Source organism: Hordeum vulgare, chromosome 7H, assembly GCF_904849725.1.
Source record: "Hordeum vulgare subsp. vulgare chromosome 7H, MorexV3_pseudomolecules_assembly, whole genome shotgun sequence".
Taxonomy (NCBI): domain Eukaryota; kingdom Viridiplantae; phylum Streptophyta; class Magnoliopsida; order Poales; family Poaceae; genus Hordeum; species Hordeum vulgare.
Genome location: NC_058524.1, coordinates 608884800 through 608912669, shown reverse-complemented (window position 1 = coordinate 608912669; position 27870 = coordinate 608884800). Strand labels below are relative to the sequence as shown.

General features: G+C 42.1%; 2 non-coding genes and 2 pseudogenes across 2 annotated transcripts; all 4 read left to right on the top strand.

Moving 5' to 3' along the window:
* Positions 1-839: 839 nt before the first annotated feature.
* Positions 840-6764, top strand: LOC123413201 (annotated as a pseudogene).
* A 3026-nt stretch (positions 6765-9790) lies between these two features.
* On the top strand, positions 9791-9863 carry TRNAE-CUC. The gene has a single exon. It is a non-coding gene; the product is annotated as a tRNA-Glu (tRNA).
* A 4883-nt stretch (positions 9864-14746) lies between these two features.
* TRNAE-CUC lies at positions 14747-14819 on the top strand. Its single transcript has one exon. It is a non-coding gene; the product is annotated as a tRNA-Glu (tRNA).
* An 8362-nt stretch (positions 14820-23181) lies between these two features.
* LOC123413200 lies at positions 23182-24500 on the top strand (annotated as a pseudogene).
* Positions 24501-27870: the final 3370 nt, after the last annotated feature.

Below are 27870 nucleotides of genomic sequence, written 5' to 3'. Positions count from 1 at the left end.
CTAAAGGTTTGGGCCTTTAGCCCCGATAGCTTTGTCCCGTTTCAAGAACCGGGACTAAAAGCCCTCTGGAACTGGGACTAATGGCCATTTTCCTACTAGTGTCGGTGCATAGGAACAATTTCGTGAGAATTGAGTTGAAGGCATTTATTTGAGATATGGCCTGAGGTGAAGGCATTAATCTGAGATATGACCTGAACAACACCAAGAGCCTCGTTTCTAATACAGATGATATCATGTAGCTCCAACATTAGGTGAGAAAACAAAAAGAAAACAAAGAACATAGACTAAGACACGGGGTCATGGGCCATGCCACGAATAGAACGTGTTGACATTTGACAATGGAATGGAAACAAAACGGGAAATTTGGTGCAAGGGAATGAAAAAAAGCAGAACGACATTTCTTTCTCTCTTTTTAGATGACATTTCTTCTTTATTGAATACTCTCTCACACTTCTTCACTGTTGAGATGATGAAGGCACTCTCTCTCTATCTCTCTCTCTCTCTCTTTTCCCGGTCAAAGGAAGTGAAAAAGACACTCGCTCAATGGCCATGCAATCGAACAAATCAAGAGAGTGTATTATCCTTTGTAATTCAGATGATATCTTTGTGCTCCAGCATTTACTCACGAAATAACAAAGCGAAAAACAGCAACACGATCCATGGTTTTGCTCTCCTCTAATGGAAGGAACCATGGGCCGGTGGCACAAGCAGACACAAACATTGACATTATGGAGTAGCTGCAGAAATTATGGAGTAAGAAAGTCTTTGACCTCTGGACTACAAGACCTCCACTCCTTCCCACCCCTCGACCCTACAAATAGCCGCCCAACATCCTACAACCTTTCTTACTAGTCACCACTGCAGTCCTGCTATCCTTTGAAATCCGCATTCTTCTGGAAGCCATTGTAGTAGGTGGGAAAGGATCTACTATCTAATGGTGGTTTTTGGGTTGTGTTCTTACATTGCTGCGGGGTTTCTGGTTTCTTAATAACTGTTTTTGTTGATGGTCACGGTGTTTGCTTTGTCAGGTGGGAGAAAGCTCGGAAAACATGGGCGCGATGGGAGAGGACCAAAGGCGGATGATGGAGGATGCAACGGTGGACAAGTCCCCGGAGGGGTTGCGCGTGCTCGCGGTCGACGACAACTGTGTCTACCTCAAGGTACTAGAGGCCGTCTTGCGCCACTGCAAATACAACCGTGAGTCTCTAGATCCCTCCACTTCACCATGGCCCATTATAATTTAGACAGGTGCTTTTTGTTTTTGTGAATAATGCTCGCTTCTATGCAGCAACGATGGCGATGGATGCCAAGACGGCGATGAAGATGCTCAGGGCGGGGAAAGTGCAGTTCGACCTGGTCATCACCGATGTGCACATGCCGGACATGGACGGCTTCAAGCTCCTCGAGCTCATCGGCCTCGAGATGGATCTGCCAGTCATCGGTACACTCACTACTCAACCCAAAATCCTAACTTTATTTTTGCATGTAAAATTGTTTTTAAGGAGTACTTTTACTCCTGAATCTTGAAGATACACTAAAAGGATATTTATTCCTTTCCAGCATGTGAGATCCTATATGGGTCTTGTTAGTAATTTAATACGTAATGCAAAAGTCTAGAGTTCAGTATCATGTATACAACATATAAGGGTAATCTAGCTTAGAAAGAACATGTATCACTCCAATGCACTGTAGACCCCACTATGTACAAGTTTGACGGGTGCATTTATGGCCATAATTTAATTTTGTATCCTCTCAATTGTAAAATGCTAGTCATAAGAACTAAATATGTAATATATTTATTTTTCGTGATATGACCAAATTATATTTAGTTGTTTTCTAAACTAATATTAAATTTCTAGTCCTTGAATTACAAAAAGTGTACAAATGCACCACACATGTTTTCTACGGTAGCATGAGTAATACAATTCCAAAATTGATATGTTGTATTGACATTATTAAGGGATTATTCATCTCTAATCTTCTTGAGATAGTTCACATTTAGGAATATTTACTCCTAAGAATAGCATATAAAGTAGGAGTGTCGCTTCTAAGAAGATACATTGAGTAGCTTAATTACCCATGTATCATATGAAAATCCCGCAGATTTGTTGACTCTAAACTAAAAAACTATTTTGTTGTCACATTATTTTTGACAAAATGTGCAACCATAAATATTTATTTTCCTAAATTGTAATGAATCCCTGTAGGTGATAGCGGTTACCATATAAAAGCTAATTTCTGTGTAACCGCTTAACATGCTCCGAACATTGCTTGCACCGGCAGCTATTATCTAGTACATGGTTAACAAATAGTAATTGATCTTCTGGTTCACCAATAGTTAGACGTGATGATATGATTTACCTAGTTAGAACATGTTTTGATGATAGTTTAAGCATTGTATTATGGTTATTTTCTAGGCATTGTATTGAGTGTGTGAATTTTCTCCCGTTTAGTTTGCATTGAAACATGAAATTTATCATAGGCATGATATCATTTGAAAAATATGTGCAAAAAACTTGCTTTCCCAGTTGCGCGGCCCATTTGGAAAACATCAAACTCTTTTTTTGTCTATAAGCACTTGGACCAAAAATTTATGGTCACTTGATCAATTCTTGTGAACTTTTTAATTTCAAAGCTAATTTACTGCTCATATGGCATGCAGTGTTATCAGTGGATTGTGACAAGAAGGTCGTGTTGAAGGGGATAAATCATGGGGCATGCGACTATTTGATGAAGCCTGTGTGCACCAACGATCTCAAAAACATATGGCAGCATGTTGAAAGTAGGAGAAGATCCCAAGCAACAAGCCACATGAGTATGGACAATGCTGACGATCAGAGAGTACTTCCCGGTACTCATGCCATGAGTAAGGACTCAAAGGATAAGAGAAATGATGAATATGATTCTAACAAGAACAAAGAGAGCACCCACTCATCCACTACCCAAAAGAAGCCAAGGGTGGCATGGACAACTGAGCTTCATAACAAGTTTCTAGAAGCTATCAACCAGATCGGCCTCGATGGTAAGACAACATATTGTGTGCGTCATTAGTTGACACACCACTCATGGTTATCATGTACTTTTCATTAACAATATTTTTATGACATTCATATAGAGGCTGCTCCAAACAAGATACTGGAGCTGATGAGTGTGGATTACCTCACTTGAAATAATATCGTGAGTCATCTACAGGTTTATATTTGTCCCTTATGCTTAATTTCAATATTTGCATTCCTATTGTTCATAATCCAACATTTTTCGTATATAAGCGCAAGCTTTTATTTTGTGGGAACATAAGAATAAAAGATTTAGTAATGCAAGGAGCATGAAGATGTGGGAGATTTTAATTCATTTTTGTCCCAAAAAATGTGAGGCATATCTTATACAACGCATGGCCACATATTTTGTTAGAACTGCAAAACACTTTCAGTTATTTTTGTCCCCAAATGTACCATTACTTTTCCCGTGAGCATGCATCTCATACATGGTTATTTTGTCTATGTTCTTATTTCAGAAGCATAGGTTGTACCTGAATAGAGTCAACCAAAATTCACTTGGTGATGCAAGTGAAAGACAAAACTCATCCATGAACAAACAGAGGAATTTTATGCATAACCATGAACATATAAGATGGCATGTATCCTCAGGTGGCAACCCCCACTGGAATCCAAACTATTTTGGTGCAACTAGTCAATTAGGCAAGCTGAGGGACAAAAAGAGCAACTTGTGCATGGGGCCATTGATCGATGGCGGTAGAATGTCGAGGTATTTCGTTCCACACACACCAGATGTGAGAAGATTTGCTGATTCCGATGACCCTCCCATCGACCTATACAATGGAATACTCAATGGCATAATGTTAGATGAATTTTCCTCATATAACTCTGGTACGTCCTATGTTGACTCCATGCGTGGAAAGCTGATGGAGACAAGTAAAGGCAAAAGCCCATCCAATCATCGAAGTTACTTCGCAAACACATCATGTGGTGGCGGGATGTCAGCGCTAGAAAATGAGTGCTAGGTGGAACCTCTAGAGAGTATTAACAAATATCATACCCATATGAATGCACCTTCTATACAGGTGGTCCATACAGCTGGCAGACCTTCCAAGTTTCCAGGCTTTGCTGGGAACTATAACAACCCTCAACGGTCCTCAATGACTGCTATTCATCATACAGGTGGAACATCTCATGTCCCACCACGTGTGAACATACCAAGGATCAACGAACTAACCAGCTTTGAAACATCATCTAGCGAGATGTTGCTACAAAATAAAATGCCACCCTTCATTGGCAACACCACATCAATGGCAGATTTCACTAAGCACGTAGTTCCATTCAACATACCAACCAACTCAACCTCTGTAGGGATGTTGAATGCCCACAACAGTGCTCCAGTGGAACCATCTCATATGGTAAATGGAGGGAGCATTACTACATTACTAATAGTCTTGAATGATCAAATATCGCCGTTCAACATAGCGAACAACACAACCTCGGTAGGGACGATGTTGAATGACAGTTCTGCACTTGGTACTGGCAAAACTTCAACGACCGACACTAATACGGTTAATTGTGGAAGAACTATTTCTACACATTCCAACCTTCAAACAGATGGTTTCTCCGAATTGACTCAGATGCTTGATGACGGGGATGCAAATGGCATTCTCCCTGTGCAAGAAAGTATGGTTAATCAACAAGATCTTGATGATCTACTGAATGGCATTAAAGCCTTCTCATCGGATGATATTGCCGACCTTCTAAATGACGTAAGAACTTTTCTCATTAGCATGTATCAAGTATTTACATATGAATTAATTATAGTTATGCCGGTTAGCTCGACCTACAGGCGAGATGTTTTTGCATGTGTGCTGGAGATTTTTTTATTGATCATTGCTTTATTCTTGCACATTGTGCCATGAAATTATTTGAATTATTGTTGTCTAGTTAGAAGCACAGTCACGTTGGAGCTTCTATTTTATATCACCTTTACTTTTAAATTTTGTTCAGATAAAAAACAATGTTTTGTCCTATTATGCCAGATGTAAACAATATTCTTTTATATGGTATCAATGTGATGTTGCGTCTTTCCCTAAGAAACGTGCACATCCCAAGAGAGGCATTATACAGATCTAGCACCTCCGCTAGTACCCACATAGTATCATTCCCAAGACGCTCTCCAAAGACAATGTTCTTGTGCTGGGGCTTTTTATTGTTATAAGAATATGTCAGACGTGCTGCATCCTAACAGTCCTAATTCTTAAAGACTAATTTCATCAAAGACTTGATGTTAAACCTCTTTCAACTAGACTTGCCTTGTCTTGAAAGCATTCACTATCTGTATACACGGTGGTTTATACTGAACTTGACAAATTGTGAGGAAGTAACCACCGTATTTTTTTGAAATACTGTACCCGAGTCACATTCATTTCTTCAGTACTGTTAAAGGCTTCAGGATCCCGCCGTCAGTGATGGACAGTACCTCCATTTTGTGATTGCTTTGTAGTTTCTGGTTGAATAATATATTGGTCAAATTATTGTACCAATAGAATCTTAATTGATGCTGAGCATGTCTTTTGATTACAGAAAGTGTAACACTTTATACATCGGATGGAAAATGGCCTATATTCATTCCTTTGCCAATTCAGCATGATACTATGTTTTTCTTTTGTTAGGAAAAAAGTATTGTGCATCTGGAAGAGTTCGCATGCTTGAGTGTGATGCCCTTTAAATTTGTGACCGGCCTACTCACACATTACTTGCTTGTTCTGCATGATTGTTTTTCCCTTGCGAAAAACATCCGGTGTCTTGAAGAGTCCACTTACTTGAGTATCCATGCAATTCAGATTTTTGACAAGTTCAGAATATAAGAATCGGTGCAGAGATAAACTAGTTTCTTGTGCTGTTAATATCGTTATGGGAAAAGGGCCTGTGAGACTTCAGAAATTTTATCGTTGTTCTTGCAAAGGAAAACTGGTAAGGTCTTTTTTCTTTCTCCAACCAGTATCTGGCAGTTTTTCTAGAAATGAAGTTCTTGTTCAGGGGCTTTATATGGTTATTAAGAATATCAGATGTGCTGCAACTCAAACAGTCTTGAAGAATAATTTCAAGGATAAACCTCTGTCAATTTCATTTGCCTTCTCAAAATATTCACTATCTGTAGATGCCTGATGAATGACCAGCTTGTGATGGTAACCTTGGAACTTTCTGAAGTATCTTTGACTGAGACACACAAACGGACATATTGCTCAAACATTTTCTGCAGCGAGCACGCAATTCGATCAAGTGGAAGGAGCTCACGTGAGGAGGTGGTTGGGTTCCAGGGGAAGCAGTGTGGGGCTCAAACAAGCCGGATGGCATGCTGAGGAAGCTCATGGACAGCTCCAAGATACACTGAGATTTCAGGGGCCCGGGGCGAACTTAAAAACGGGGCTCTTAATATATCGAGTATTGGTACCAATAAAGAGCGATTTCTATTGACCAAACTTGATTTATATTGATTTCTCAAAAACCAAATGATATATATCATTTTGGAGTGCTTTTATCATGGATGTGGAATGACAACAAGGTGCAATCCATCTGAAAAAATGGTGTGATTCAATTGATGAATAAAAAATCAGTGAGAGCATAAGCCTTCATGAATTTGTTGATGTAGAGTTTCAAAATAATAAGTGAGGTTACCGAGTCCACAATGCTACAAAATGACATCAATACAACTGAATAACACATGTGAGTGCGTCGGATCGGTTTGTGCCCCGGACCCGGTATGTGGCTCGGTCAGGGTCTCCGGCTTTAGATGTTAGGCTTAGGTGAGAGGTCTGGGTATTTGGTCCAGCTTGCACCCCTTCATCATATAAATAGGAGTAGCGACAGATGTTGCCAAGATGGCGGATTCAGACATATTGTTGTACTGCTTTGTAAGGTCCCCGAGAATAATCAATAAAATGGCCGCATGCATCTCCCAGATGCAGAGGCCGGGGTCATCCTCCTTTTTTAAAAAAAAGCTGGTGATTGAAATTGATATAAAGAAGAATAGTGGTATGCTATCTTATGGCTTTTCCATTTTTATATTTAAGTTAGACAGATAGCAGACAATAAGTAGTCTTTTGACGAAATCGTTTTCCCTTGGTTCTACAAGTCTATAGTATTTCTACAGGCATAACCAGACAGTCAGACTTGGACCAATCTGATGAAATCAGAGTTAATGTGGGAAGCTGATATAATACAGGCAGAGGATTAACCATTGATTTTCGGCACCATCTCAACATAAATTCGCCTAGCTAGAATTAACAAGGTAATGACCCCAATCATACGCAGAATCAAAGGAAAATAAAGCACAACAGAATCCCATGTTGCTACGCTACCTAGTTGCCGACCCCGCAGAACCCCAGTCAGTCGATTAGTCAGATAAGCATGGCGCACCTGTTAGAGCAAGTACAATAGCATAGCCAGCTGCTGGCTATAAGCCATTGCCATGTCATCTATAGCCCATTTTATAGCCAACATGTACAATAGTTCATTGCAAAAGTGTACTACTTCTTCATTATATGGTCCACCTTTCATACTCACAAAATGCCTAGGAGCACGTGCTAGAGCTGGCTCTTAGCTAAGAGCCCGCTTACCTTCTCTCTCCTCTTCTCTTTACTCTAACTAAACAAAAATATATTAGTTTATTCCTTATAGCCAGCTGACTCAACTCTATTGTACTTGCTCTTAGCTGGTTGTCGTAAAACCCTATACAGGCTGTCGATTTGCCCAGCCTCTTGATTTCTAACGCCGCCGTCGCCACTGCTTAGACCATGCCGACGTTAGATAAAGAATCGCACACGATCCCAAAGATTAAGCGCCATAGTTAAGGAGTGATCCTTTTTTACGTTTGGGAAAACAAGGGACGGTCTCAGCGGCATAGCGTTGTGATCGCTACTTTGGTCCAGCCCAATACAAATCAACATGCAGGCTGGGGCCCCCTTGCGTTCAGGGGCTAGGCCCCCCCACCTCAGGGCCGGGCCTGGGGATGGGTTGGAAGCCCAAGGTTCCCCTCAAGGAGAGGCTTGTTGAGACATATAAGTGGTATGTGGAGAATGTCATCGCAGAGAAGAAGTAATATGGTGGTATCATGTTCTCCATTGCTTCTTATAGTTTGTACCTTGATATGATATGTAGTGTTTCCATTCTTGTTGGTTACTGCATCATACAATTACCAGACATTTGTGCATCAAAGAAAAGAGGTTCTTATGTGTTGGTTGAATAATAAATTGGTCCAATTAGTGTACCATTAGAATCTTAATTGATCCTGAGCATTGTTTTTAATACAGAAAGTGTAACACTTTAAATGTTGGATGGTAACTGGCCTACACACATTCCCTTGCCAGTCGAGCATAATACTGAGTCCCTTTTTAATTATGAAATGATATTGTGCATTTGGAAGAGTTCACATGCTTGATTGTGACGACACCCTTGCTGGTTCTGCATAATTGTTCTTCCCTTGTGAAAACAATCTCCGTCCTGAAGAGTCTGCTTACTACTATCGATGCAACTGAGATTTTTAACAAGTTCAGAGTGTAAGAATGGTGCAGAGAGAAACTATTTTTTTGGTGATTTGAACATTGTTATGGAAAAAAGGACCTTTGAGATGAGACATTTTAACTTTATTCTTGCAAAGCAAAAGTGGCAAGCTTAATTTTTTCCAGCCAGCGCCGGGTACCTATAGATGAAGTTCTTATTCCAGGGCTTTATATTTTCACAAAGGCTATCAGATATGCTGCAACTCAGCAACCTTGAAGACTAATTTCATCAAAGACTTGATGTCAAGGATAAACCTCTTTCAGTTAGACTTGTCTTCTCCCCAAAACATCCGTTATCTGTAAAGATTGTGGTTTATATTGAGTTTGACACATTGAGGGGAACTAACTTCTTGCCGGAAAAAAAGGAGCTAACTACAGGATTTTTTATGTAATGTACACCATTTTTCCTGATGTGTCACTCAGTGGAGGATAAATATATCTGATAATGTGCTACCACATGGAAGCTCCCTTCTCCTACATGTTTACTGTTTTATCCAGAATTTGAAATACCTGAACATTTGGACTTCCCTACTACCTGATATAGGAAAGACAGCTTGTTACCCTGAGGCGGAATCTCGTTCATTTCTTCAGAAGTGTTAATGCTTGGGGATGCTGCCGCCAGTGATAATGGACAGCTATCTCCATCTTGAGGTTGCTTTCTACTATAGTTTTCGGTGAATGCATATGCTTGCAAGGTAATAAATCCGAGCAAGCTAGATGCCTGATGAACCGATGAGTAATTTAACGATAAGGCAACAAGTCCAATGACCATTTTAACTGATGTGTGAGGAAGGATGCATTCATCTGATAATGTGCTATCAAATGGAGGCTCCTCCTCTTTACATGCATGCTAACTGTTCATCAAAATGGAGGCTACATTTGCGTTCTGACTGATCCATGGCGCAGAGCTTCGGCGCTGTTGACTCATTATCACTGATTTTTGTTTCGTTAGTGAATAGTGGTCGCTCAACCGATGGTTTCTGTTATGAATCGGGGCGAGCCCCGAGCTCCGGAGGAAATAAAAAAAGGGGATTCAAATGTGTTATGGATAAAAAGTGCCGGTGGCGTTCGGTTTGGCATGTTTGTAGGCTTGTAGACATGTCTGATCAAGGGGAGCTGCGCTTTGGTTCGTGTTGTTTTGTGATGCAGAGACAAAAAAAGAATCGCATTGAATAGAGCTGCTTCCCGTAACAAACATTTAAGTTATTAGACCTATCATTAATGATTTCCGTCATAGTCTAGGTGGTTAGGACACTCGGCTCTCACCCGAGGGACCCGGGTTCAAGTCCCGGCGTCGGAAAATAAATCCTTTTTTAAATTTTTTATATAATAATTTGTAAATTTGAATTTGAATGATCATCTTTCCTGATGTGTTGCTCAGTGAAGGATAAATGTCATCTGGTAACGTGCTGTTCATACGTGCTCTTACATGCTCACTGTTCATATAGAAGCTCCTTCTTTTTACATGCCCACTATTTCATCTATACTTTTAAAAGCACTGCACCATTTGGAGTTCCCGACCCGATATAGGAACTGGAACCCTTTCATCTCTTCGGTACTGTTTTTTCTTTTCTTTTCCAAAAGTACATCCTTCTCTAAAAGTATATAGCGTGTCAGCCTGGGCATTCGGGTTTACCCGAAATTTCGATTCGAGTTAATCTAGTATTTTTTTAATTCGGATTTCCAGATCTAAAACCCGAAATTGTCTAAAAATATCAAAACCTCACATTTCGGGTACCCGAAAATTCGGGTTCGGGGTTTCCCGATTTACCCGAACAGAGGAGGATCGCCTCAAAAGGAATTCTTCGATTCAGACTTGGGAGAAGGTCGAGCACTGCAGCCAGCGGGAAACGAGGGAAGCCGACGATGCGGTTCCTCACTGCGCGCTGCTGGAGAATGGAGGATGGACGCCGACATGGTTCTGCTCACGCATGATGTCGAGGAACGGAGGAACGGGGCGACGCGGCGCGGTGCTGCTTGCTGCATGCAGTCAAGGAATGGAGGAAAAACGGCAGCACGAAGCTGCTCCTTATCACTCTCAAACGAGGAGCCCAGGATGACTGGATGTGTGCGATTGAGAGAGGCGTTGATGGAGGGTGGCTGGTGTTGGCTAGGTCAAGAAAGAGACCAAATTGGGGTCGTGTGTGACTCCGTGCGAGGCCGCCGATTCCTATGCATACGCTTGCACACCGATTGAAGGAGGAGCTGGGCTTGTCATGCAGGGGTGGGCTTTTGGGCTTCTAGGCTTTGACTATGCAACAAAGAGATGCTGGGTTGGGCTAAGATTATGTGTGTAATTCGGGTTATTCGGGGTTGTTTGGGTACCGGGAGTACAAACCCGAAGTTTCTAAATAAATTCCGGGTTTTTGGAGTTGCTACCTGAACAGGTGGTCGGGTTTTTCGGGTTCGGGTTCAGGCTTTGGGTTTCAGGTTTTATGCCCACCATAAATACGTGACCGCGTTTTAATTGTATATGTATGTGCCCTTGAAGGAGAACTTCTTCTATAGACAAAGAAGTATCCGAGGCGGACATAGAGGCAAAGGAACTCGCAACGGAGCAGCGGGAGGGGGCCACATGGTTCTGCTCACGCATGATGTTGAGGAACAGAGGAACGGGGCGACGCGACGCGATGGTGCTTGCTGCATGCAGTCAAGGAATGGAGGAAAAACGGTAGCACGAAGTTGCTCCTTATCACTCTCAGACGAGGAGCCGCGGATGACCGGATGTGTACGATTGAGAGAGGCGTTGATGGAGGGTGGCTGGCGGCGGCTAGGTCAAGAAAGAGACCAGATCGGGGTCGTGTGTGACTCCGTGCGAGGCCGCCGGTTCCTATGCATGCGCTTGCACACCGATTGAAGGAGGAGCCGGACCTATTGTCCAAGGGTGGGCTTTTGGGCTTCTAGGCTTTGACTATGCAACAAAGAGATGTTGGGTTGGGCTAAGATTACGTGTGTAATTCGGGTTTGTTCGGGTATCGGGAGTACAAACCCGAAGTTTCTGAATAAATTTTGTATTTTTAAAGTTGCTACCCGAACAGGTGATCGGGTTTTTCGGGTTCGAGCTTCGGGTTTTATGCCCACCGCGAATAGCGTGTAGTGCGTGACCGCGTTCTATGTGCCCTTGAAGGAGAACTTCTTCTATAGACAAAGAAGTATCTGAGGCGGACATAGCGGCAAAGGAACTCGCAACAGAGCAGACGGAGGGGGACACATCACATGCGCCGGAGGGATGGAGCACTAGTAGAAATAAGGGCTTTCGTCCCAGCTCGAAAAACACATTAGTCCCGGTTCCTTTACGAACCGGGACTAATGTTAGTATTAGTCCCGGTTCGAGCGGCAAAGGCGCCGGTCGGGCATTAGTCCCGGTTCGTGTCTTGAACCGGGACTAAAGGGTCGACCTTTAGTCCCGGTTCGTGACACGAACCGGGACTAAAGGTGTTCAGATTTTTTTTCTTTCTGTTTTTAGATTCTTGTTTGTAGTTTCTGTTTTAAATTGGTTATATCTTTTAGGATATTTGATGTTTTTGATTGATTCTTTTTGCATTAGATTCAAAATTTTGTCTAGTTTCTGTTTGTGCCATTAGTTTTCAAATTTGAATGGTTTAAATTTAAATTTATTTAAATTTTCTTCAAACCCAGTTTTTGAATAACTTGAGTTTACAAATAGTTTTTAATTTAATTCTTTTTGTTCCCACTCATGTGTTAGATTGTTGTCACAGTAAGATTTATTTGGTTATTTTTAGAATAATTTAAATTAGGATTTTAATTAAAGAAATATTGTTTTGCTTATATAGTTGTTTTAGTAATTTAATTGTTGTTTTTTATTATTTTTAGTTAGTTCTTTCTGTAGATTTTAACATGTTGTAGTATGGTGCATATTTAATGCACAAAAAAAATATACAGTTCAATTAATTTTAAAAAAATGCCTTTGTAGCAGATGAGTTTTCGTCTGAAACCTTGATACTTTGAGTTTTGTAGAAAATAAACAAAAATGATAAAATCTTCAAAAAATAAAATCCTTTGAGATGTTGTTAGGTTTTAGTGTCTAGTCGGTATAGAAATTTTGAGATATGAATTTTGACCGTTTTTGCAAAAAAAGGGAAAAAATAAATGGCCATAACTTTTGCATACGATGTCCAAAAAAATTAATATATAAAAAAAACTAGAAAATATTGGTACTCGATTTCACCCGGGCTTGCCCGGTGAAGTTTTCTCACATGCTCAAAATTCCAAATGGAAAAAAAGTTATTTCAAAAAGAAGTTTTTTCCAAAAAAAGAAAAATAATTTTATTTAAAAATATTAGGTTGTTTTCATTGAAATTCACTATTATTGTTACTTATTAAGTTTATTTTAATAATTGTTTGTAATTCAAAAAATTAAATCATGTGACATGACATTAAGACCCAAGTTGTTTAGTATTGATAGCTTACTATTGTCAGGAAAACAACAAGTGCACACTTGGCAACTAGGGGCGATAGAACCAGAAAGTTAAGCGTGCTCGGGTTGAAGCAGTGAAAGGATGGGTGATCGGCCGGGAAGTTAGACTATTTGAAATGAGTGATCCACACTAGTGCAGTGAGGATGGGTGATTAGATATTAAATTGTCAAATAATTCAAAGATTTAAAAATTGGAATAAAACAAAAAAAATATTCAAAAATAAAATTTGAAACAAATTAAAAAAAAAACTACATTTTCGGGTCAAATAAACAGACAGATCCTTTAGTCCCGGTTCGTAAGTAGAACCGGGACTAAAGGTACTCCTCCGAGGCGTCCACGTTGGGCACCTTTGGTCCCGGCTTGAAACACGGCCGGGACTAAAGGTTAGGCCTTTAGTCCCGCCTCTTTGGTCCCGGTTGGTGAACCGGGACTATAGGCCCTGTCCCCACTAGTGAAGCCGCAGTTGCTGCACATCTATCCGACGAAGGGCATGGAGATCGTCGATATCTCCGACCAAGAGTAGATAGCTTGTACCAGTACATAGGTTTATATGTTTGCATGTTTGTATATGGATTTAAGGAATCTAATATAAGATGTCTGGATGTAGTAGTTTTTCTTCAAGGCGTGTCAGGTCAGCCACTTTGTACATCATAAAAAGTGACCAAAATAAAAAGGAGGAGTCGCTTCTCTCAGCCACTTTATACTATGTATTATGTATGTATGTATAATGTGTAAAGTAACAAGTTGAATAATCATTTTTCCTGATAAATTACTCAGCTAAGAATAAATACATCTGATAATGTGCTATCACATGGAAGCTCATTCTCTTTACATGCTCACTGTTTTATCCAGAATACGAAATGCACTACCTGACCATTTGGACTCTCCTAGTTGATATAGGAACGACAGTTTCATCCTGAACCTAAATCTCATTCATCTGTTCGGTGTTGTTGAGGCTCGAGGATGGTTCAGCCAGTGATGGACATTTATATCCATTTTGAGTTTGCTTCCAGCTAATTTTTTGTTTCTGGGTCAAAGCAAATGCGTGTAAAAGCTACTCCCTCTATCCCAGTGGCGAATCTTGAACGGAAATGAAGGGCAGGCTCAACTTCTCATTACAAGGGTTCGAATGGGTAAATAATAGTTAGACACTAGATAATGTGCTGAGATGGGCTAGAAACTAGTAATAAATTTTCATTCTTAAAATTTAGAGGGCAGGCTTGAGCCTGTTGAAGCATGCCCACTCGAACCGCCACTGCTCTATCCCATAATATAAAAGGTTTGTGTCAAAAATGCAGTGTCGAAAACGTTCTTATATTATGGAACGGAGGAAGTAAAACTTAGCAAGCTAGATGCTTGAGAGCTGATTGAAGGCCAACTTTCAGGTGTTTTTGTCTGGATCAAGAAAATCTGCGGTTCGGTTTGTGCCCACTAGCAGTGGCGGTGCCAGGATCCGAACCCTGTGTTGTCAAAAATTATACATGGAAAATTTTGTGGATTACGAACCTGTTTTCTTAGCGGCAGAAGATACACAGACGACGTGGTGGTCTTCGACGACCTGCCAAATTGTTGTGTAGTCATTTGATTACTCAGATATAGCGTGGCTTCGCCACTGCCCACTAGATGTTTTGTGGTGGAAAGACTTAAGACTGGCTGGCCTCCCAGTCCAAGTGACGTGCAGTTTTCTCTGGATTGTGTACCGCGTACGAGTCAGCTAAGCTAATATGTCTTTCGTGCCGTCGTTTCCGTCGTAGTCTAGGTGGTTAGGATACTCGGCTCTCACCCGAGAGACCCGGGTTCAAGTCCCGGCGACGGAGTTTCTTTTTGGAAATTTTTGACCGACCTACATGTCTGAATCTGATGCAGTTTCAGTTGATTCTGACCATCCGGGATGAAGACGTAATGAAACAAATTGATCTGATCAAATTCATGAAGATTCTCACACGTGGATAGCTAACTTTTAAGTACTTCTGCCCATGGCTAGTTATTTGATGACATTTCAGTTGTTTAGATTTCGCGTAACGGATTCCTTTCATGTTAAGTTTTGTCTACCCTAATTATTTTTAGGAAAACGTTTGTTTTCTACCGGATGAAAACATCTTGACGTAAACCGGGTTCCCTATGCGGCACGTGTCTTCTGCATCAACAAGTCCACCGCATCTCCCCCGATCCTTATCTCTTTCACACGGCTGCTTGGCCACTCGTTCTTCCTTTCGTCTTTTTTTTCCTCTTTCCATTGCATCTGGAAGGGAGGACGATGGTCGCCGGTGCACATGACAACGTTGATCACCAGCAGCCCCTGCGGCGAGCCAGGAGGGAGGAAGACGGCCGTCGGTGTTGCATCACAGCACAGGGACCCGAGATGGGCCTCACTCGCCACCGGTGTTGTTGCTGTTGCATCCTCACCATGGTTGTTTCTTTTGTGACGGGGCATCGCCGTCAACTTCGACTACAGTGGAGCACCATTGGTGTTGCCGGTGCTGCGTCGGAGCTTCGCTACGTGCACGGTGCAGGCAATTGAGCTCCATCTGTGCTGCATTGCAGCGCCGTTGGTGCTGCAACGAAGCCTCGTCGGCGCATCATCAGGATCGTTAGGCTGCAATGGAGCTCCGCTGGTGCTGCATTGGAGCCTCGTCGGCGCATCCTCGGGGTTGTTAGGCTGCAATGGAGCTCCGACGTTGCTGCACCGGAGCGCCGTTGGTGCTACAATGGAGCTTTCGCCGGCGTCGCCGGCAGCATTGCAGATTTGTCTCACCGTCAGTGGTTGAAATGGAGCTTCCCCGGGGGGAGGAGGGGGTCCTCTGCTGCAGTCTTCTGTTTTTGCAGCGGGGTGAATGTCATAGGAAGAAGGAAAAAGACCGCTGAGCAGGATGGATGCGAGAGAAAGCAGAATAAAGACTGTTGCGTTTGGTGGGATCGGACGACCTACTTATGTCCAATCAGACGGCTGGACAGGCGGCTGATCTTTCCCTAAAATCATTCGGCTGATACGTAGCAGCCGCCTTATTTTTAACATTATCAACAGATTTTAACTATCCACCATGTAGTTTTTTGAAAAGAACACTGATGCATTCCATTACATAAGTTTGTTGGAGAAGTCGCTAGCTACACAATCGTTTACAATATCTTGGAATTGGACAAGCCAACATTCAAAGGTGCCTACATACATGACTGTGCCGTGCGCAACTTGGTTATGCGACCTTGAAACATGCTTGATACATACTCCCTCCTTTCCTAAATACTCCCTCCGTCTCAAAATTATTGTCTGGAATTTGTCTAGATATGGATATATCTAGTCACTTTTTAGTATTTAAATGGATTCATATCTAAAAACATCTAAGACAAGAATTTTGGGACGGAGGGAGTATAAGTCTTTTTAGAGGTTCCACTAAAAGACTACATATGGATGTATATAGATATATTTTAGAGTACAGATTTACTCATTTTGTTTCGTATGTAGTTCCCTAATAAAATCTCTAAAAAAACTTATATTTAAAAACGAAGGGAGTACATCATACACCGACTTGTAATTGAAACTTGATCTTACTAAACACAACACTAAGGCTGATAGGTTGTAGGCTTCAGATGTGATAGCCTCGAAGGAATCATTTTCAAGAATCACTCGATCACATCCCAACTGAATTGCTACAGTGCGGCATGGAGCATAGCTAGTGCTTCTGAATGCAGAGGCTCAACCACATGCTCCGAATTATCTGCTCCCGCTGCGAGAAGCTCGCCTCTATGTATTGACAGTTCTGGAGGCATGTGTTGTATATGTTAAACCATCTTACATGATGTTGGAAAAACTTTTTTTTAATCGATGCTATCCCAACTCTATAATATATATCATTATTCCAGACTCGATCATTCCTTGTGTAGACACATATCAATCTCAATACATGCATCTCTCCTACACCTAACTGTTAAATATGTCGCTTTTTAGTTGGGAAACATTCAGCGCCATGCAACATCACAAGTTGAATCATCATCCCATATAACCTGCCTTTTAATTTTTGTGGCATTCTCCGGATAATAGAAGTTTGGCTCCACTTCATCCATTCATTTTGATTTGATGACTAACATCTTCATCGATATCACAATCCTTCGACAACATTGATCCTAAATATCAAAAGATGTCCCTCCGAGGTACTACTTGCTCAACAAGGCTAAACTCCTTCTCATGCCCAAGAATACAAAAACCACACTTCATGTAGTCATTTTTAGAAAATGAACTGTCTATATAGCTTGGACTTTTCATTAATCACTATATGACTATCATCGACTAACACCACATCATATGCAAAGAGCATACACCATGAATATCTCCTTGTATATCCTCCGCGTCCTCATCCATCACCAAAGCAAAAAAAGATAAGTCTCAAAGTTGACCCTTGGTGAAGTTTTGTTTTAACCGAGAAGTCATCAATATCACTATCACTTGTTCGAATACTTGTCACAACATTATTCTACATGTTCTTGATGAGGGTAATGTACTTTGTTGGGACTTTATGTTTCTTCAAAGCCCTCACATGACATTTTGTGGTATCTTATCGCATGCCTTCTCCAAGTCAATGAACACAATATGAAGGTCCTTCTTTTTCTTCCCGCATCTCTTCATAAATTGTTGTACCAAGAAGATGGCTTCCATGGTCCACCTCCGATGCTGAGGCATGCAACCAAACTTATTTTTGGTCATGCTTGTCATTTTTCTTAAGCGATGCTCAATGACTATATCCCATGGCTTCATTATATGGCTCATCAGCCTAATTCCACGATAGTTAGTACAACTTTAAACACCCCCTTGTTTTTAAAGATTGGTACTAAAATACTTCACCTCCATTCTTCAAGCATCTTGTTTGACCAAAAAATGATGTTGAAAAGCTGAGTTAGGATCTCGTAGGAACAAGCAAGGCCAAAATAGATGAAGAATCACGGAAGTTAGTGTGATTCCCGTCTCGTAGAACATCTAGTGTGACCGTGTGCCATTGTACCACACTTTGTCTTCTCTTTTGGAGGTTGCGCATCAAGTTTAGTATTTTGGTCGTTATGTGCTCATACAAACTCCGATTTGATCGTTCTTGGGCTCATTGGATTTGTATGGAGTAGCCCGATAACCTTTTGGTATTGGTTCTTCTGTTTTGGCTTGATGAAAAATCTTCTTTTGAAAATAATCCATGAAATACCTCTATGTGGTGCTTATAATTCCGTCATATTGACCCCAACCTTGGTCCTTTCATCGTGCTAAGTCCATGGGAGTTCCAAATCATCTGCAAAAGTGCTCCTACCCACCATGGGGCATCATAGCATGCCGGGAATAGGGTGACATGTTGGACGTCACTGCACCTATCAGTTGGGGGCTCTGTTGCACTGCCTTTTGATCTATTAGTTTATCACTTGAAACAAAATCATGGATTTTCAGGATACTTCCTTCATTGAATAGGAATTGGATCCTTGAGTGATCTACTTTTATTGTTGCTTTATAAGAGTGCTACCGATCATCGCCTCAGTAAAATATTGCCACACCAACTTCCTAATCAGACATGAGCCCCTCCTTGGGCAGATTTCTTCTTTTGCTCCTCAGCCAATGGTATATTATCAATTGTTTCTAGTAGTTGTGACCAATCATAAGAAAGCAAACTAATACCAACTAAAGACTATGCAATGCTCACGAGGAAATGAGTGCAAACCGAAAATCGTGCATAAATGAAATTGGATCAATTAGACATGATATAATGAATTTTGATGCTAGAAATGAGCTCTAAAATGGGTCAAAAAATAGAGGCATCACATGGTAGTAGGGGCACGGGAACATGCCGAGGCACACACGGAGACGAGGTACACGTAGCGCTATGCTTCTTCGCTGTGGTGGCGGGGCATGAAGTACAGTGACGCTCGGCTGCATGCTACCACACACGGTGACGGCTCGCGGTCAGGCTTGGCTGGACGGTGACCAGCAGGGTCATGATGACGGGCTTAGCAAAGCAGTGGTGGCAAATAGGGCGCGACTATGGTTCCTCTAGGCATGCAAACACATTAAGAGATGCGTCATATGGATGCCATGTTTGATCGAATATCAACGTGTGCACATAGAGTAGATCATGGCGACGTGGTGCTCATTCGAAACACTAGCATTGTGTCCTTAGGGTGTAGTCAACAAATTTCTCGTGAAGCGAGACTGATCCACATTATGCCGGCAACATCAATTCCACAGTGTTCTCATAAGAAAAATCCACACTAGGTAAAAAAAATAAAAAAAATATACTAAACACAAAAATGAAATCATAATAACATGAGGAATTTATTTTTATAAGAAAAGGAATCGAATTTTTATACCTCCACAGGATCGCCAAATCCTTCTTTATGCAGGCTCGAAGGAGAGATAGTGAAGCGGACATGCTTATAACGTTCCGCAAACTTTGCCGACGAGTCCAGTGTAAGGGTTGCGGAGTGGTAGTTGCTTAGACATGGAAGAAGTAGTTTATCAACGCAAAGTACCAAAACTAAAATGGACACGTAGAAGTAGGGGTAGAGACATATAGCGTTGTTTATTAATCATTCATCAATTATACATACAATCAAAAGCTCTTCTCTTTATATAACTATTATGGGGTGGGAGGATTACATCCCACTTTAACATTATGTGGTAAAACGTTCAGCCAACATAGGAGAGGTGGGGCGAGTTGGGACCCATCCACCTTAATGGGTTGTCGTTTTTCCAACATACACATCATGAAAAACATACATGCTCCATGTCTCTTATTGGTTGATTGTTTTATTCATGTAAAAAAACTAAAAATAAGATGAAAATTAATGAACCGTGTCTAAACATTTTGGAATTATTTGATTTTCGTAAAAGACTTATGCACCAGGACGGAGGGAGTAGTGATGTTTGGCTTCGTGAAGGACTCGATCACGTCACTGCCATATTCAAGCAACATGTCATCATTAGCGGTTGTTATGTTTTTTCGATTGCGCTGCTCCATGGGCTCGTGCTTGAAGGTCTCGGTGGATACCGTGCCGACGTATCCTCTGTTGGAGTTAATCACGTCTTGTGATTCCCTAGCCGGGTCGGACTAGGACACACTCATCGTATAGGAATTGTATTGGTTGTAGCTAACTAATATATATATCTATGTACCCTTACCCCTTGTAACACCAGATCATGAGGAAGCAATAAAATTATTCATCGGACACGATACGTGCCCGTGGCAAACTATTGTTTCGAGTGTTTCGCGTACGTGAGCTACTAGCAAGAATCGATCAACCTGATCGTTTACCTAGGCTAGCTTCAGCCGTAGTCCAGTTAGTACTGGTACGTCTCTGTATCAAAAGAATCGATCAGGGGGCATGTGGCGCTAGCTTGCTACGTGCGCGTCGAGCCGACTTGGGGGAGGAACCAAGTCAACCAACGTTGCTTCGTTCGTCGTCGGTCGTGACGTGTCGTTGGAAAGTACTCAGTGACGGGGTTTGGGCCAACATCCTCTAATAATCTCACATATGTTCTTGATCTGGAGAATTACTTACTCCTTGTCCAAATCTTGAGTTGCCATCATGGTGATGGGACTAGAGAAAGGTGTGAGACAAAAGAAGAGGTGTTGGTTATTGTTCTTTGTGTTCGTGATGGAGCCTGGCGCCCGGTTAATGGCCTACATTCATTGACTTTCTAGTGGACCCTTTGGCCAAAGGGTGGCCTAAGAGCGTGGTTAATAGTATAGCCAACTATTGGTTATAAGACATTGTCATGTCATATATAATCCATCTTATAGCTAACATGTACAATAGTTGATTACAAAAGTGTATTACTTTTTACTATATGGTCCATCTTTCACTCTCATAAAGTGCTTAGGAGCACGTGTTAGAGCTGTCTTTTAATGGCCTTAGGCTGGTTGTAGTGGGTAGTATCATATACTAGTATCATGCATATGATACTAGTGTATGATACCACGTACGTGATGCATAGTATCATATGTTAGTATCATAGAGTAGTTCATTTATTGTCATGCAAGACACATGGTAGAACATCATTTAATATGATACGGTATCATGATATGATACTCAACCCTCTCTTTCTTCATTTAATTGTATGCCACCTCATCGAAATTGCCTAGTTGGCATGCATGATACTAGTTATGATACTCCCATTACAGGTAGCCTAAGGGCATCTTCAATGGTTGTAAGATAGTTGTTGGTAAATTTTGATACATAGGATTTTTTATGATGTGTCATGCAATAAATGGGAAAAGAGAGCAAGGTTGTATGTAAATTAACCAACACCCTTGCATTAGCTCCAATGTAAAATGAGAGAGCACCTTATTTATTATCTCACATTTTATTGGACAAACTAGATACAACATATTGGAGTAGTTGTATGTTAAGGTGTTGGTTGATGACATGACATATTTTTTCCAACAAGCTTTTTTTTTAGAAAAGGAGGATGACCCCCGGCCTCTGCATCTGGGAGATGTATGCGGCCATTTTATTGATTATTCTCGAGGACCTTACAAAGCAGTACAACAATATGCCTGAATCCACCATCTTGGCAACATCTGCCGCTACTCCTATTCATATGATGAAGGGGTGCAAGCTGGACCAAATACCCAGACCTCTCACCTAAGCCTAACATCTAAAGCCGGAGACCCTGACCGAGCCACATACCGGGTCCGGGGCACAAACCGGTCCGACGCACTCACATGTGTCGTCGCCGCCATCTTTTGCTGGTTCATCTTCAGATCAGATTGAGGTACCAGCCTTGGCAGGTGCCTCCGCCATCGACGCCATCAATGACGTCAAACGACGACCTCCACCTACGCGAGTCCATCTCCAAGCAACGGACGGAGATCCATGCTAGGATAGGGCCGCACCACCGCCGTCGCCCACCACCCACAAGCGCCACCCAGCCCCAAGGTTCCCAAAGCTAACCAACAAACGGTTGGAGATGCCCTAAGAGCCCACTTAACTCTTTTGTTTCCTTCAAGTAAGCAAAAATATAGTACTTTATTTCTTATAACCAACTGACTCAGCTCTATTGTACTTGCTCTAATGAAGCTTTGGCATCTTGAAAACTCCATTTCTTCATCCTCGTCAATGTGCCAAAAGGGAGGCAATGCTTACTTCTCTTTTCTCTGGCTGTCCTACGTAGCTGCTCAAGATGCACTTGTGGCGGTCCTATGGTCCTAAGTGGTGTCATCCCCAGCAATGGCATGGTTGGATCTGCAACGGAGATGCAATTTGGAGCCAATTATGTTTTCTATTCTCATTTTGGGTTCCTCCTTCATAATGTGAGGGACTGAATCATAATTTCCTTTTTCCACGTCCTTGTTTGAGCTTTGTAATGAAACCAGTTTCATCTATGAAGGTTTCCGGGGATTTGTGCCTCTATCTGTTACAAGAATGACATAAGCTAATTCATAGTACATGTAAGTGTGCAAATGCCAAAGGATATGCAAATATATCCACGAGAGATATTTTTTTCATAATAAATGTAACGATATCCTCTTCTACATGATGGTGTGGTGTGGTGTGGTGTGGAAGGGATATGTAAATGTTAACAAGGGATTTTGGATTCATATTAAATGTAGCTAAACCCTCATTTATATGGAGGGTTTCAAGGTATTCACCGTAATGCAGCCAAACCCTCATCTACATCAAAGTGCGAGGGATATGCATATCCCAGGAGAGCATTTTGGTTCATAATAGATGCAACCAATCCCTTCTCTACATGGAAGTGTGCAAGGGGTATGCAAATCCTAAGGCTGCTCATAGTGGAGAGTAACATATAGTACTATCATGCATATGTTACTATTGTATGATACTATCTTCATAGTGCATAGTATCATAAACTAGTATCATAGGTGATTTCATTTATTGACATGCATGACACATAGTAACATATCATTTAACATGTTATGATATCTACCTATGTTACTCTAATCCCCTCTCTCTTCTTTAATTATTTGTCACATCACCACGTTTGCTAGTCCCAAGACTATGTTATTAGCTATGATACCCCCACTATGGCTAGCCTAACAGAGGTTTATGGTTCATCATAAATGCAGCCAAACCCTCCTCCAACAGTTGAATTCACCGTCTACAAAAGGGTACTTCTCGTACTCATTGTTGCATATCAACACAAGTTTATTGGCCAGTTGCTGTGTTTGCATTGCTACATCATATACATCCATGGAGCTCGCCGCTCATGCTCTCATCCCTCTGGTGCTTGCGGCGCTCCTCCACCCCGCCACCGCCGTCACTGTTGTTGACGATGCCACACCAGGCCTCAGCGGCGGCTTCAGCCTGCGCATGGTTGCCAGCCCCACCTGGAACAACACCATCCATGTTGATGACGAGGGCTTCCTACACCTGAAGGAGCCAGTTGAGCACGACACCACCGCACTTCGGCCGCATGTACGCGCCCTCTCCAAGGGAAGTACAGCGTCGTCACCAGCGTTGGGACGGGCCATGGCCGCCGCACGTACACCCTCGCGATGGACACGACGAGCAGCCTGACGTGGATGCAGTGCGCGCCGATCCAACACCCGTTTCAGCAGGTGCCGCCACCCTTCAAGCCGCGGACATCGCCTTCATTCCGCGCCCTCGCACCCACGAACCACCTTTGCTCGCCCCCAGGGCACGACGTGTGCAGGTTCCGCGTCACCCCCATCCGCCCCGGTGGCGCACAGGCAAGCGGCGTGCTCGGCGACGAGACCCTATCCTTCACGGGATCCACGCCGACGGTCTTTCCCACCGTCATCATCGAATGCGCGCACAGCAGCATGGGTTTCAACAGCCACGGCGTGCTCGCCGGCGTCCTCGGCCTGGGCAAGACGTACCCGTCGCTCATCCCGGTGTTGCTCCAGCGTCACGGCTTGCATCGCTTCTCCTACCGCCTCTTCGTTCCCGGGTCGTCGGCGAACCAGCACGGCTTCCTCCGGTTCGGCAACGACATCCCGGTCGACACGAGGCACATGAAGAGCACGAGGATCCTCTTCCCCGAGGAAAGCTCCTACTTTGTCAGCCTCAACGGCATCAGCGTCGCCGGGACGCGGCTGGGCGGCAACCTGGCGGAGGTGTTCAGGCGCCGACAGCTCGCCGATGGCAAGTGGCACAGCGGGACCGTGATCGACGCCGGGACGCCCCGGAGTGTGATGCTTCAGGGTGCGTACAATGTCCTGGAGCAGGCCCTGGCGGAGCATGGCAGGAGGCTCGGTGTTGCGTGCGTGCGCCGCACAAACTTCGGCCTCTGCTTCCGCGCGACACGCGCCCAATTATCGCATTTGCCGGCGGTGACGCTGCACTTAGAGCAGGACCACGTGCTCATGCCGAATAAGTTGTTTATCGTGCAGGAGCAAGACATTTGCCTCACCGCGTCACCTAGCACCGACATCACCGTCCTCGGGGCAATGCAGCAAGTGGGCACGCGCTTCGTGTACGACCTCGCCGCTAGCACAGTCTACTTCGAGCCCGAGAACTGCAATGACGACACCGGCAGGCATGATTGATTTTGATGAGGTCAATTGTCTATTTTATTAAATAGAAAGAAAAAAATATATTTGTATGGCCATATTTTGCACAAAGATCTCTAGTACTCCCTCCGTTTCTTAATATAAGTATTTATAGAGATTTTACTATACTACATATGGAATAAAATGAGTGAACCTACACTCTGAAATATGTCTATACACTATAAGAAATTTGTCAACTAGTGACCTTTTGACAGTGACGCTAGCAGAAATGGTAGTAAATCTAAGACCATTTGAGGCCAATTGATCGTAAAAGATCCGGAGGGGTCCTAACCCTAAAAACTAACAACCATTTTCATTAGCAAGGTTGTAACTTGCTTAGTGGAAATGGTCGTAAAGCGGACAGAACCGGCCACTGCCTTATTTCTAGCTGATAATGACCAATATAAATGGTCATTACTAATTAGTTCGAATGCATTAGGATGGCATTATTTCTAGCTGATAATGACCAATATAAATGGTCATTACTAATTAGTTGGAATGCATTAGGATGACATTATTTATAGCTGATAATGACCAATATAAATGGTCATTGCCATCCACCTCTACAACCTCATCTTACCTGTCATTTTTTGCTTACTTCTCGTTCAACATGGATCGCACACGGACAGGTGGGACCCATTTGACAGCAGAAGCACACACGAGCGCCAAATCCGTTGGGTAAAATTTTTACCCGAGCGGGGACTCGAACCCATGACCACTGGGTTGTGGCTGCTTGTTGACTACCACTGGACTAGAGAGGGATTGATGCCCATCTACCGGAATGACTTTATATATTACTAGGAAAAGGGCCCGTGCGTTGCAACGGAAGAAAAATAATTATAATCTTGAAGGATGCTGATCATATTACGTCCTTAAAATTTTAGGACATTTCTTGAAAGGCTTGAACATTTTTTGAATTAGCACACTTTTTTTTTTTCAATTGCACTAAAAAATAATACACACACTTTTTTCTCAAAATCATGGAATTTTATTGTTTTCACCAATATTGTTCTCAAAATTATGAACATTTTTCTTAATATGGGAATACTTTTACAAATATCCCGAGCTTTTTTGAATTCACAAACATTTTATGTTTTCTTCAAAATTCTATTTCAAAATTCTCAGTTTTATAAGTTGCAAAAGTTTTTCAAAAGTCGATATTATTTAAATTTTAAAAAATGGAATAGAAAATGAAAATAGAAAATGAGACTAAAAACACAGGCATGAATTGTTTTTAAGATTTTTACACAGACTTTTGTTTAAAATTATTGACTTTTTTCATTTTACAGAAATTTTCTAAATATTTAAACTTTTTTTGTATATGCAAACATTTTTCAAAACTCGTGAGTAGTTTTTGAATTCTCAAAAAAATTATGTTTTTTTAATATTTTATTTTAAAATTCTGAGTTTCTTAAATTTAAGAAAAGTTATTTAAAGTTCTAAATTATTTAAAGTAGAAAAAATGGAACTGAAAAGTAAAATAAAAAAACTAAACTAAAAGAACAGGCGGTCACGCATGGGGCGACCCAAATAGGTGTGGTGCATCTTTTTTCAATGCCCAGAGCGTAATATAGGAGGTGTCTACATGGGCCGGCCCAGTCTGGAGATTTTCCTGTTTAAAACGTTTCTATGACTTATAAGTGGCAATTGTGGGTAATTTTCATCAACTTTATGGGCAATGTTAATGAGGGACGACAGAAACACTAATTGCTTTATTAGTATTAGTAGGTAAAGATATAAAACAACGGTTGTCTCTTGCCAATTCTAAGTCATTGACAAGTGGGACCAATTACCAAGATCGGACAGAGCCAACACTTAGCCAAAATTTCTAGGTCTTCCACGACAAGGGAGACGACGAAGGCGACGGCGGGGGCAACCAACGCGGGCCAGCAGTGGAAGCAACCGGCACGGGCGTAGGAGGCGACTGGCGGTGGTGGTGTCGGGGCCGCTCGCCTCGCCCACCACAGGAACGGCAACCTCGCCGCTCGCCTCGCCCACGACAGGAACGACGACCTCGCCGCTCGCCTCGCCCATGACAGGAATGGCGACCTCGCCCACGCATGGGGGACTCAACGTCGCCGAGCATGGGGGAGTCGTCGCTGCCGCAAGCAGACCTTGCCCATGTATGCACCCCTCTTCCCCCTCTCCTCTCCCCCCTTTCCTCTCTGTTGATGTCATTGATTTGATGTAGATTTGTTAGGAGAATCTTCACACACACACACACACACTGATTTGATGTAGGTTTGTTGTAAGCTTGGAAAAATCTCTTGGAGATGTCATTAATGAATTTGGTAGAAATTGTGAAGAGAATTTTTGTTGATGAAATTGTTAGGAGAATTGCTTTTGATGAAATTGTTACACCTGTGAATATTAGGGAGTTGATGTAGATTTGATGTTACACCTCTGAAATTTCAGCCTCATATCTATTAAAGAACATCAATATTGATGTAGATTTGATGTAAACTAGAAAAAAACAATAGTTCTTTATGGTAGCATATGTTGTTATTGTTGGTGGTTTAACCACACTAGTTGTTTGTAAACCACCTCTGTTTTTTTGTGAAGCACCATGTTTTTTGTTAGCTTTTTTTTCTCCCATGTGAAATATGAATTTCCATTTGAACTGATTTATTGCTCCCATGTGAAATCAGTAAACCATGTACGCAGTTAGCATATAAAGTTGGGTGCCGACCTTATTTTATGGATTTTTAACTGCTATTACGGCCATCCATTTTCATTAATTAATATTGATGCACTTAGATAGATTTGCTAAGTTGCAACAATTGCTGTCTTTGGCAGATGGACAGAAGCTGGATTAGAAAAGGAGTTAGAATGTTTTCGAAAGAACATATGAAAGGAGTTGATGAATTCTTACAATTTGTTCGGGCAAATTTTGCCAAGGATGCTGTCATTGTTTGCCCATGCTGTGATTGCCAAGGACAAAAGCTCAAGGAGTAGTGGAAGATCATCTGCTTCTTAATGGGCTGGTGATACATCCCAAACGTATCTATAATTTCTGCTTGTTCCATGATTTTTTGGGTGACATTGTTATATGTTTTGCTACACTTTTATATCATTTTACACATATTTGGACTAACTTACTAACTCAGTGCACCCAGTGCCAGTTTCTGTCTGCTGATGTCTTTTTGCAGGGGCTTTTACCCAATTTTCCGGAGCCCCAAAACTCCCGAGAAAAATATATAAAAAATCAGCGTAACGGAAGCTTCCACATCACCGAAGATGGGCCAGAGGGGGGCCAGGGAACGCCCACATGTCGCCTGGGTGGGTCCCACCTCCTCCGGAGCCCTCCTTCGGCCTATATTTACCTCTCCGAGAGGAAACCCTTCCAAGGATACAGAATCATGAATTT